The sequence below is a fragment of the Schistocerca serialis genome, chromosome 1 (assembly GCF_023864345.2).
Source record: "Schistocerca serialis cubense isolate TAMUIC-IGC-003099 chromosome 1, iqSchSeri2.2, whole genome shotgun sequence".
Classification (NCBI taxonomy): Eukaryota; Metazoa; Arthropoda; class Insecta; order Orthoptera; family Acrididae; genus Schistocerca; species Schistocerca serialis.
The window spans coordinates 894,036,448-894,050,023 of record NC_064638.1 but is presented as its reverse complement, the minus strand read 5'-3'; the positions used below and the strand labels follow the sequence as shown (position 1 = coordinate 894,050,023).

At 42.1% G+C, this 13,576-nt stretch overlaps 1 protein-coding gene across 2 annotated transcripts in view; it reads left to right on the top strand.

Annotated features, from left to right (window-relative positions):
- LOC126411514 (uncharacterized) overlaps positions 1-13,576 on the top strand; it is a 410,659-nt gene that overhangs the window by 28,697 nt on the left and 368,386 nt on the right. The gene's annotated exons all lie outside the window — the stretch shown is intronic.

Below are 13,576 nucleotides of genomic sequence, written 5' to 3'. Positions count from 1 at the left end.
AGCAAAATCGCTGCAGATATAGGTATAGAACCAATTATCGCCAACAATTCGTTGCTTAAATCCATAGATGTGTGTCGATAGAGCAATAATTATCTTATTTCAGTCAGCAATAATAAACAGCTGATTTATCTACAAATCAATGGCTTACTTTGCTGAGCGCGTGATATTGGACGACAACACGTACTGAAAAGAGGAAGTAAAAAAAATTTGACGTCTCTCTTTAGTTTTTCACGTTCTTCGAAAAAAAGTGTTTTATTTCCAGTGTTTTAGTTGGACCATGGTTTTCCGCACAGTATTACGAACTGTTGAAGAGATTTTCGTCTCTCAATTTTTTTGAACTGAATTAAAATGAACATACCAAATTTTTGAGTTACAGATCAATGTTCAAGTGAAAAAATAATAAAAATTGTATTCCTTGATAGGCCACCTACTGCCCTGCATAACTCATTCGTAAGAAGTCGTCAGTTTTGTACGTATTCTCTGAAAAAGGTGGCTTTCAACGCTCTTCTCTGCCTGAGTGATACTTTAATGTTAAAATTTACTGTTCTCGATGTATACATAGTCTATGAGACTGGCAGAAAGTTCTTTCCGAGAAACCCGTTTTTAAGCCTCTGGCAAACATCGGTCTGCGCATTTTCTCACCTTGTGCGAAGATAGATACCAAAGTGAATATAAGTTCGTCTCTTCTTTTACATATGTGTGTGATAACTTTTAATTTTAAAATAAGTATTTGAAAAAAAAAATGAATTGACTAGACGATAGGAGGTTACTTTCCGGTAATGTCACTGGCATCAAAGCACAGTTTGAGTGCTCAGGTTTATAGAAGTACTTCGATAAATGCTAACCAATTGTCTACTCCTCTAAGCTCTAACCGTACATGGCGCTTAAAAAGATGCTTAGACACGAATTTCATTATTGCCTGCACATGTATTTTGCGACCTGCTCATCCTCTGTCTGAATACCCACCGTCTTTTTATTGCCCTCTGGTTGTGGGCATCTTCTACCCTCCATTTGATATAAAGACTTTAGCTCTCGTGTCCAAGAAATATTATATACTGCACCACACACTTATACTTTAGATGTCCGCCAAATAGCAGCAAGTGAACGAAATTTAAAGACCAGAATGAGCAAATACTCACTACAGTTTCTAACTTTCTATACTCCAAAACTGTACCACAATAAGCTTCATCCTGCGCCAAAGGTAATATCGAGGCGTGGACGCACCTATCTGATTTGAATACTGCTCATCCGGCTGTAAAAGCCACATTCTTCAAATCTTTAAATAGCGCCTCAGTTGTCCATATAGGCCAGAGAAAACTCTTTCAGTCCTAATAAAAAAATCTGGTAGAACGAGGGATCGAAACTGTGTCCCCCATGTGTCAATGAGGTACGCCTGCCAACAGAAAGAAAAACTGTTCAACTAATTACCTGCCCGGCGAGGCAGAGGACCTCAAGTGATAATAGTCGCTGAAGGTCTAGACATATCCTTAATAGTTTTTGATGACACAGCTTATTTACGTCATTTTATCTGGCTGATGAATTTCCTTAGAAAATACACTAGAGTTTCATATTCTTGTGGAAAACCTGACCTAGAAAGCAAACTATTCCCCTGTGGCCTTTACCAAGGAGAGTTCTGTTCTCTGTTGCAATCTTGAAATCAATATGGGCGGGTGTATGGGTAGATGTAAATGTATTTTAAAAACGACACGTTAATTGTCTTTAAAAAACAATTCTTCATAATTTTCTTAAAGAAACGGACGTTTCTAATTTAATACATTATGTACCGATTATTCATTCTTCGCGGTCGTACATTACTTCAATTAATTCTCATTACCAATCAGTTCTAGCTGTAAAATATTTAATACGGGATACTCATATAGATTTTCGATTCAATGGTTTGTCGTTGAACTACCATGTCTTTTCTTCCTTCTACACGAAAATCAATATATACTGCTGTTATAGATGATAAGAAGTGTTTCTGACATGAAGAAGGAAAATTAGTGGCCATTATGAACTTTATTAACCATACCGAGCCTCTACACCGATTTCAGGTCTCTCTCGAAGCCACATCAGACGATAGAATGCCTATCGCGAGATTAAACTGGAAGCTCAACTGGAGATCCTAGCTCAGTGCTGACAAAATTCTTTGCACCTGGTGAATCAAATGTTCGGTACTGAGTAACTGATATATGTTACAGGACCGGCCGCCGTCTCCTATTACTAAAATATACTTAAGAACTTCTGTGCCTTGATCAGTTGGTCCTTATTTTTTCGTAGGTGAGTAAATGTAAAATTTTTCACGGTGACCGTGGCGACTGAAAAATTCGGTCAAAGCATTTACTTATGTCTACTGTGGTATTTTTTACCTTAGTTACTAGTCGCTTAGGCTTCCTAGAGTCTTTTTGCATGATTTCACAACATCTACAAACCCAAAACTACGAGCATGAGTACCTTCAATCAAACAGTCTGTCCGGAGACACAGTAACAGGAAAGTTTCACGTACATCATTCACAGATTTTACAAAACACTCATAAGCAAACAAAACTCCAGACAACAAATATAATAAAACAAACAGCCATAGAAAATGAATATAACACACACGTGATAAAAAACTCAGTCCTTAAGTACTTAATATATATGGAAGGAAGTCACCATGCACATATAAACTTCAAACAGCAACCCATGAAAACCTAAGACTAGGCAACAACAACGCACAGGTACAACAGAACAGGACTTCCCTATAGAGCAAAATTGTACACAGGCACCTACAGTAACAAAATAGTTCACAAAGTTGCTAAGATGTAAAAGAAAAGGGAACTAAGACTGCAGGGAAGATACCGCGCAGACACCACGACGCAGAAGAAACGCAGACCTCGTGACACATCCACAGACAAATTCAACAATTCAGACATTTATCCACTCAGATGCCACTCTTGTCAGTCCATTTATGTAGATCAGATATTCAGGAACTCATTATCAGAGCCCGGAAAAACATCATCTCCTACTCCATATTTGCTAATCACTTAAGTGGTCACAGCCACTTGACCCGCAATGTTATAAGTGGCCTTCACAAACCACGGCAGAGGTTTTCATATTCTCTCGCTCTCTATGTGCAAAGTATTAGTCCTACAGAAAAAATTAACATCACCTTTTTGGTAGTAAATATGATGTAGTTAAATTTTGAACCGGGATACGTTTGGGCTAGAGGCCGTAGTTTTCGAGTTATTAGAAAGAAACGTACGAAATTGATCTTCAGGCCCCCCCCCCCCTCCCCCATTCTCACAATCAGCTCCCACCGATCAGGATTGCTAGATGTTGTTCATGGCACGTCTGGTCTTGTTGACCGGCCTTACTACTCCACCGGTTTAGTAGAGCACTTACAAATTTTAAAGCTGACGTTTATGTAAATTTTACCCAGTAATTTTGTGAATTTTAACAGCGTAAAATAATCAATTATATCGTTGTACTCGTCAGACCTTCTGACTGCGAAGCTACTGTACTTGTAAGGGCTAAATTTGGATCGAACTGTCAACATAATTAGTTTTAACGTAACGTTTACAGAATTCTTTTTTCTTTCATTACCTTAACGGGCACCTCTGAATTAATAATGTTAACGAAATAGTCGGTGGCGTAATGACCGATTCAATAGAGACCAAAAACGATTGAATATCGGGATCAATAGAGACCAAAAAGATCGAATATCGGGAATAGTTCGTGTTGTTGCGAATATTTGTACAGTGTAGGAGAAAGTACCACGAACAGTATACTAGAAATCCTCATTGGTGAGCATTGAGTGTAGGAGTGGAGGTGCGTTTGAAAGTAATTTTTATACATTTTTCTTGAACAACTCGAAAACCACGGCCTCTAGCGAAAATGTATCCAGTATAAAATTTAACTAAATTAAATTTTGTACAAAAAAGGTTCTTTTCATTTTTTAAATTGACCTAATAGTTAGCGCGCAGTGAGCGAGAGAACACTATAATCTCGAACGCGGTTTCTGAAGGCCAGAAACAACATTGCGGGTTGCATAAAACGACAGCGGTAGGGGCAGCTGACTCTCACTGTTTATACGGAGAGAGAGAGAGAGAGAGAGAGAGAGAGAGAGAGAGAGAGAGACTAAAATACACTCACAAGCTATACCAAAAACTTATCACTGACAAATACTACGACGTACACCGAGCAGTAACAGCAGGGATGCCATTTTAAATTATCAATACATATCACTCTATAAAAGGTACACAATTCAATACATTGAAAGAATTATACAGACAGGACAATACAGACAGACCGAAATGTTAACATATACTATCCAATATTCAGCTTCATTTATTGTATGTTTCCATAAATTATTCTAGCATGTCCACTTTTCTAAGAAGGCTAATAACTTTAATTATATTCCGGCTGTCTTCTCTGCGATCTTTAATTGTTCTTCCTTCGGATTACGCAATATAGTGGCTGAACTAAGAACCTGTACCTAATGCTATTTAGGGGCTGACCTCTCGCTTCCGCACGTCTGTAGTCTTAACTAGCAAGTGATGCAAAGAAATATTAGCATCTTGTGGTTTTGCTGACCACTCCAATACCATATGATCAAAGGTGTCCAAATACTATTTCATCTTCGAACAAGGTCCCACATTAAGTTTTGCAACAGTGAAGCTGGAATTTTTTTTCATTCTTCTTCATGTCTGCTGTAAAACTGTCGCTGACTTCTGGAGAGAATTACGACGCTCTAGTCTTACGTAACGGCTTTATATGAGGCTGACGTCTGGGACTGGAGCACGCTAGTCTAGCAAATCTGTTTTTCTTCTAGTCATGAGGTAGTGTGCCCTGCTATGGGACAACAGCATTATCACATAGACGTGGAAGGTATCTGATTCCAAACTGTTAACGCAGCTCGAAAAGGTGTTGTTGTCTAAAAAGTTTTCTAATTTTTCCGTCTGCAAAACTAGTGCTCCGTTCTGAAATCAGGAAGGCAAACACCGCACTGTCTTACCACCCCTCCGCTACAACGCTCATCTAGGATGAGTAACGTTCGTCAGACACCCACCACTTTCGCACATGTCCATCTGAGTGGCACATCACGATCTGTGGCCAGTCGTTGTACAATAGCTTCTTCCAATTGTCAGCAGATCAGTGGGATCGCTGAGTAAGTACTCTAAGATACGTAGCTTTTTCTTCGAGTGCTCATTTGCAGAGCGGTTTCAAAGAAATTGTCACGCACTAAGCGCTATTGCCACTCCACATATCGTTTCCTCACTGGTCCCTGTACCTGAACCGCAACCGAAATCCTCTTCAGTGGTTGACAATGATGTCTGGCGAGTGATTCGTGTCCACAAATCGTCTTCTCACTAGTCTCTATACCTGAACTGCAACCGAAGCCCTCTTCAATGATTGGCAAGGTTGTCTGACGAGCGATTCGGGTATTTTACGTTAGGGTTCGACGGTTTACGGCAGTTAATTTCTTTGACCTACCAGAGCAGTGGTCGCGTTTGGTATTTCTATTACGTCTGCACTGGTCAATAACATCGCTATGAGTGGATTTGGGCACAAATAGCTCCAGCAAAACATCTAAAACTGAGTGTGGAAACTTGTGGACCCCTCAATGATACCAATTTGGAACTGACTAAGCTGGAACCGTTCACTCATTCTGACAGGAGACACGTATATGGCGCTGAAACGTTATCTCTGCAGGCGCATACCTTCGGGAGCGTTTCCTGACCTCACGCGAAGAGCGCTCAGTGAGGTGGTGGGCTGGTTTCGGCCACGTACTGTACCTAACGCGCCGATAATGATGATCTTTGGTTTGTAGAGCATTCAACTGCGCGGTCATCAGCGCCCGTACAAGGTCCCAATTTGTACACAGTCCAATCGAGGCACCGTCACGAATGATGTCACAAACACCCAGTCCGCGGGGAAAAAAAAAATCCCAACCTGACCGGGAATCGAATCCGGGACGCCGTAATCCAGAGGCAGCAATGCTAGCCGCTAGACCGCGAGCTGCGGACCTAACACGCCGATGTCCCCGTTTGTGTATTTGCATAAGTGCCCAACGGCACATAAAGGTAGTGAATTTTGGAACTTCTGTAGATGTCGGAGATCGATGCACGACTCTTAAGCATCCCACTCTAACAGAGACCGCAGTAATGCGTCCCTTTACGAAGACCAGAGGTTTTAGCTGCTGCCATATGAACAACGGGCCGTGACAGCTTAGGCGGAGAATGGTAGGGTAGCAAAGTGTTTTAGCTTTCCTTCTTCGTATTACATTTTTGGCGATGAAACCATCCTAGCATTCTCCTTAAGTGATTTAGGAAAATCTCAGAAACCGCTTTCGGGTGGTCGCACGAGAAATTAAATTTGTTAACTATAAAATTTATTTCACTCAATACTCACTTAGATTGATTAATAGCTATACCGATTTCGATTGACTAGTCATTACCAATAGCCTATAAGTAATCTTGGCCGGTAGCTGCGTCAGAGATACTTGTATTGGCTATTGGTAATGACTTGTCAGTAGAAAATGGAGTACCTATTAAATAACGTATGTGAGTATTGACTGAAATAATTTCATATTTAAAAGCAATGTGGTGGGAGGGCCCTCTACCAATAACATGGAAAATATCAACGAATTCAAATTCTTTTCTCCTGAATAGTAGCCCAGTGCCTCAAGTATTGTGGCAACAGTAATCTTTCTGACCGCATGATCGCAGCTACTTGTATACGGTGCACAACATGCGAGACGGGTTCATAACCTCAGTCAAGTGGCGTTCTGCTTATTCCTTCGAAGTAGCTCATTCCCAAGAAACCATGTCTTGTTTCACGTCATTCAGTACCAACAGCTAGAAGTAAACCAAATACACCAGATATTCTGAATATCTAGAGATGGATTTCATTGGCATATTTGTTATTGCTCTTCGTCCCTCATCAGGGTTTATTCAGAACGCGTGTTGTACCTTATGTTATACATCAGCACGTCAATACTCTTCGGCCCTCGACAGAAATTTACTTCAAGGAGAAAAAAGGTTGGGGCCTATGTTACAAGAAACACATAGTTATATAGCCCTGTAGCTGACAGCGACCGTAGTTGCCAATCTGCAAGTTAGCGTGCCACGTAAACAGTTGTTTAATATCGTGTTGATGGTTTTGTTAGAGTAGTCCGTTAACCATCCAATAAAAAAGATAAAAGAAATTTCAGCGCAGTGCTAACTGTAGGATCTGAAATGTTATTGCAGTTAACGGAATTACAATGAAACCTTTTGATGGACTGGTAGATAAAAATTACAAAAAACCAGAAAAATTGTCAGGAAAAAACACAAAATATTTGCTAGACGCGAGTAATGGTGCTCCTGCCAAAGTTTCGGGACTAACATATCTACTCCTCTAACAAACGTGGGAATTTCGTGATGTGATCTCAATTTGCTATGTACCTCTCAAAAACTGCTATTGCTTACATCTCCAAATCGCGATAGTGGAGATTGCCAATGATTACCAACGCACTTAGTTAGAACCACCACGGCAACCATTCGTCTGGTGTGGCACGGCAGTGTGTACGTGGAAAAACAGCAGTTGCCTAGTTTCAGCTTCCTTTTAACCAAACATGTCTAACAATACGATCGTTACGTAAGTCATTTACAGTTCAAGACAATGTTTCGTTGATTTGGGGGAGGGGACCAAACAGCGAGCTCATCGGCCCCATCGAATTAGGGAAGGATGGGGAACGAAGTCGGCCGTGCCCTCTCAAGGGAACCATCCCGACATTTGTCTAAAGCGATTTACGGAAATCACTGAAAACCTAAATCAGAATGGCCGGACGTGTGTTTGAACCGTGGTCCTCCCGAATGCGAGTCCAGTGTGCTAACCACCGCACCACTTCGATTGGTATGCATTTTGGACAATTACACGTTTCCTGAGGAGCCAGACAAAAGCCCTGAATAATTGTCGGTAATAGTGGCCAATTATTGCAGCACTCTGAACAGAAACTAATGCCAAATAGTTTTGTGGGTCAAAACTGCTGTTACACATTTGAAGCTCTTAAGGCATTACAAAACATATCTGCGAGACAACTCCAAACCGCGTAACAGAAAGTCCTCGATTTGGCAGCGTCTTCACACTCCCATTAAGTGCCAATGGAACTATTTGTCGAAGCAGCCTACGAGAAAAACTCATCAAACGTACGTACTTAATTCAACAATGCCCTTAAATATTGAATGTGAGCTAGTGATCTGTTTGTAATGGAGTGGAACTTCAGTTGTCTATTTAAACTGAGAGTTATCTTTAGTGATATCAATTGCCTATTATTCGCCTATCTAAAATTCCCTTTTTTCGTCATCGGTGCCGGCCGGGGCGGCCGAGCGGTTCTAGGCGCTACACTCTGGAACTGCGCGACCGCTGCGGTATCAGGTTCGAATCCTGCCTCGGGCATGGATGTGTGTGATGTCCTTAGGTTAGTTAGGTTTAAGTAGCTCTAAGTTCTAGGGGACTGATGACCTCAGAAGTTACATCCCATAGTGCTCAGAGCCTTTGAACCATTTTTGTCATCGGTCTTCTGACTACTTTGAAGCGGCCCGCCACGAAATCCCCTCCTGTGCCCACGTCTTCATCGTATAGTAGCACTCGCACGGAAATTCCTGCATTATTTGTTGGATGCATTTCTTGTTGGATGCGTTCCAATCTCTGTCTTCTCCAACAGTTTTCCCTTCTACAGCTCTCTCAGATATGGACGTCCTTCCTTAACACATCTCCTATCGTCCTGTCCATTCTCGTAACTATTTTCTACTTGTTCCTGTCCTCGCCGATTCTGCAGCGAACCTCCTCACTCCTCACCTTATTAGTCCACGTAATTTTCAACATCCTTCTACAGCACCACATCTCAAACACTTCGATTGCCTTCTTTTCCGATTTTCTCACAGTTCAAGATCCACATCCTTACAAGGGGTAACATAATGACATTTTAACAATTTGGGAGATCAAGGGTGACATTTTGAACATTCTGATATAAGGAACATATATCCGGAAATGTGGAATAAAGTTTCTGCAGCATTATGCACTTTCTACGCATTCGATAGGATAAATAAAACACCAGAATACCGCGGTTTGGAAAACGTTTATTGACAGTAAAGTACCATCAAATACTGTAAACTGAATCTGCAGCTTCACTGATGTAGAGTAAATGTTCAATGTGACGACCATCGGCTTCGTTACATAATATGCGACGACGAAAAATGTTATGTCTGATTCTCCGTAAAATTTCGCGCCTCCCTCTGATTGGATCAACTGTTGAAAAGATGCGCTCAGTAAACTCAGGGACTGTTCAGCAGGTGCTGAGTACGCAAGGGACTGCACGAAACCCCAGAGGAAGAAGTCAAGACGGGAGAGGTCAGCGCAGCGCGCAGGCCAAGGGATGGACACCCTCTTCCAGTTAGACTCTGTCCGAAGTTGTCCGTGAGACATGCCGTGCCCCGACCATCCAGCTGCTCTGGAGCACCGACGTTCTGAAACCACAAACGAGTGCTCAGTTGCAAGAGAACGTTCCCTAGAAGTTCATACGAGGTATTGGCCAGAAAGTTCAAATACTATGCACCATTCAAACGTTCTGGTAAGATGTGTGGTCCAATAAGGCGATCTCCAGGATTCCAGCCCAACTGTTCACTGAGAATCTGACATGGTAACTGCTCGTATAGGTAGTGCGTGGATTCTCGGCCTAATGGTGTGTATTACGACATACTGTCAGTGGAACAGCGACCGATACAATACTGAAAAAGTTTTTTTAGTCAATTGTTGCAGTTTATTTATTTTACCTGCTGGCTACCGGTTTCGGTACGTAGTACCATCCTCAGGCCATCCTGTGATCAAAGATTTCGATAACATCAGTACAATAATGCCAGAGCAATTTACAAAATAGTATCCTCTATGACAGCAAACGTATGGCACACAGTGCATCTTAAAATACAGGGTGGCGCACGAAATGTGTTACCAATTGTTTCTTTCACAATTTATGACGCACATTAGATATCCCGCTGGGATCTCTACAGCAGTACCAGCAGAGATTGGAAAAACAAATGAGTTACGAAATGACGTCTAATTCACGATGCTGCCGCTAGGAGACTAGTAAGCAGCAATGGCTGTCAATGGAAGACTGACGACACAGCAACGATCGGCAATTGTGTTACTTTTTCGTGAAACGAAAAGCTTTGTTGTGACTCAGAGGCGTTTTCGACAACAGTTTTAACACACGATGGGTCCCTTGCAAGAAGACCATCCACAGGTTGTACTATAAATTTGTACAGGGAGGAACAGTATTGGAAGCGAAGCGACGTCGGCCTAAGCCTCTATGTTCGCCGGAGTATATTGAAGCGGTACGAGTTGCTGTATAGAGAAGTCCTGGGAAATCGTGTAGAAAGGCAGCAGTGCCACTGAGAATATCCAAACGCTCCGTTCAACACATTCTTAAAAGTGACCTCCAGATGTACCCATACAAGATGACCTGTGCACAGAAGCTCACTGAAGAACACAAGCAGCAGAGACTACTGTTTTCTCAGTAGGCGAAGGATATGGGAGAAACTCTCAACGACGTTTGGTTTTCAGACGAGGTGCATTTACATTTAGACGGTGTGGTTAACAAACAAAATGTACGGTTTCGGGCCACTGAAAACCCACAAGTGCTTCATGAACGACAACATTATGCTCCGAGGATTACAGCGTGGGCAGCAATTGCCAGTCACAGATTTACTGGACCCTTTTACTTTGAAGAAACTGTAAACAGCGAGTGTTATTTGAGCATACTTCGCAATAGCTTCATTCCACAGCTTCTTGCTACTGCCTTGCCCTTCAACACGCAGTGGTTCGTGCAAGATGGAGCATGGCCACATCCTGCAAACACTGTGTTGGAGTTTTGACACGAACATTTCATGCGGATCATTTCACTCAGGTTTCCAGGTCGCTTCAATGGCGGACAAAATTGGCCCCCAAATAGTTCAGACCTCAATCTATGTGACTTTTTTCTTTGGGGGTACCTAAAGGAAAAATTTTTCCCGAAATGTCCACATGATTTAATGGAGCTCGGAAGACTTATTCTTCGAGCTTGCAGTGAAATTACGGAAGACATGTGTCGTAGGGTAATCACTAACTTAAAAAAAAAAATGGTTCAAATGGCTCTGAGCACTATGGGACTTAACATCTGTGGTCATCAGTCCCCTAGAACTTAGAACTACTTAAACCTAACTAACCTAAGGACATCACACACATCAATGCCCGAGGCAGGATTCGAACCTGCGACCGTAGCAGTCACGCGGCTCCGGACTGAGCGCCTAGAACCGCGAGACCACCGCGGCCGGCACTAAGTTCAGTGTTCGTTTGGAGGAAGTTAGGAAACGAAATGGTGGACATATTGAGCATATGCTGAGTTAGAACAAATCTCCATCGACGGCTCTTCATTGTAGTATATGTTCCTTTTAGATTGTATTGACAATAAAGTTTATATTCAAAAACAAAATGCTAACACATTTCGTGCGCCACCCTGTATATAGGTGGCGTCTTACCCCTGGCACTTAATCGTCGCGCTAGCTTCCCAAGTAGGTGTGTGAAATGCTAAGAGAAAAGATCAATGGTGAGCTTTAAACAGGTGTAAATTGCGGCTAGCAGTGATAAGAATGCCCCCTATTTACAGAAGGTTTTCTTTACCTCTTAAAAAAAATGTCTCGAGTGTGTAATTTAAAATTAACAAATTACGTAACAAAATAGGCCCCACTGCAGTAAAACATTAAAAGCATAATAGCGAAGTTTACATTGTACCTTTATATGCAGGGTGGAGCAAATAAAAGTGTCCCGATGAGTGGTTACGTTTGGACGTGAATGTGACACCACGTGGCACGCACACTATGTGTACGCCCGCCACGTCATCAACACCGGTTCAGAGCGTAGTGTGACTGTATTAGTGTGGATGGAGCAGTGCAAAGGGGAAGATGCTATTTACAGTGGAGCAGCGGGTGTTCGTTGTGGAAAGTTACATGACAACGAAGTCGTGGAAACGATGTGATCAGTCGTATGTTCAGAAGTTAATGGTGTCAAAGTGCCATGCAACGCAAGTCCGAAAATGGCGTCAGACTGAATCTGTTTTGAACAACTCAGGAAACATTCCGAAACGTGTTTGCACACAAGAAAATGTGGCTGCAGTTCATCAGAAAACGCTTCATAGTCCTACCAAATCAGCTCGACGCTTGTCGCAAGAGTCACGTCGATCACGTGGACGAATACTCCACCTGGACCTGCACACCCGTCCCTACCGAGTGTCTGTTGTTCATGAATTAAAATCAGCAAATGCTCCTGGACGCCACTAGTTTTGTGATTGGCTGTTCATTGAGATAACAATGAATGGCTTGGACATGGGTCTACTCTTTGCGTCTGATGAAGCCTGGTTTCACCTGAGTGGTTATGTCAACTCACAGAATCACATGTTCTGGGCAGAGTAGAATCCCCATATTTCCACGAAACACCATTGCATGATCAGAAGTTTGGGGTTTGGTGTGCAGTATCTGCACGCCGCACTATTGGTCTCATCTTCTTTCCTCACTTCGGCACGTTACGTTGCCAACGTTTTGAAACCATTTTTGTCAGAATTAACGGAGGAGGAAAAGATCTACGTTTACCTCCATCAGAATGGAGTAACTGCCCTTACAGCCGGCCGAACCTTAGAGAACATTTACACAAACTTCATGCCTGACAGAGTTGTCAGGAGAGGTCAGTCTGCTCGCGGCCCTAGCTGGCCACCGACGTCATCTGAACTGCTGGTGTGCGATTACTTTTTGTGGGGAGCCCTCAAGTCTAAGGTGTATCGCAACAGCCCTCGTAGTGTTCAAGAACTGCAGCAGAACCTTTCGGATGTGACTGTAGCGATGCAGCAGTACAGATTTGATCATTCAGCCTTCAGCAACTTGCTGACCAGGGCCCAGCATGGTGGCCACTTTCAGCATTTGCTATAGTCAGATTAGTACTGTATTTCCTTTCCTCTACTGTGTTTCTTGTACCCGGAACTCTGTGCTCTGGACCACTTATATTTGCCCCACCCTGTACAATTTGCACCACCATAAAACGTCGATCTAGCCATGAGTCTTTAAATTAAGCAATTGTCGTCGTCGTCATAGTTGTATATATTAGAAGTACAAAATTATAGTTATTGGAAAGAAATTATAAGATGTAAACTTGGCTAAACAGATTTGCTATCTTGCTTTTAATGATAAATGAAAAGCACCAGTTTGCTTTTCATTTATTATAATGTTGTTCTACCAAGAACCGACGGAAGATTCTGGTAGTATTGCTTTTAATGTTTTATTACAGTGGAGACTATTTTGTTATGTAATTTCTTAATTTTAAATTTTATGTTCGTGACATTTTTTAAGAGCTAAAGAAAGCCTTCTGCAAATAGATGGTACTCTGATCACTGCTTGCGGCAATTTACATCAATTTAAAGCTTAACACTGGTCTTTTTTAATAATATTTGACATACCTACTTGGGAAGAGAGCGAGACGACTGCGTGCCAGGGGTAAGAGGCTACATATAAATTTTGGTTGTTGGTTGGTTGGT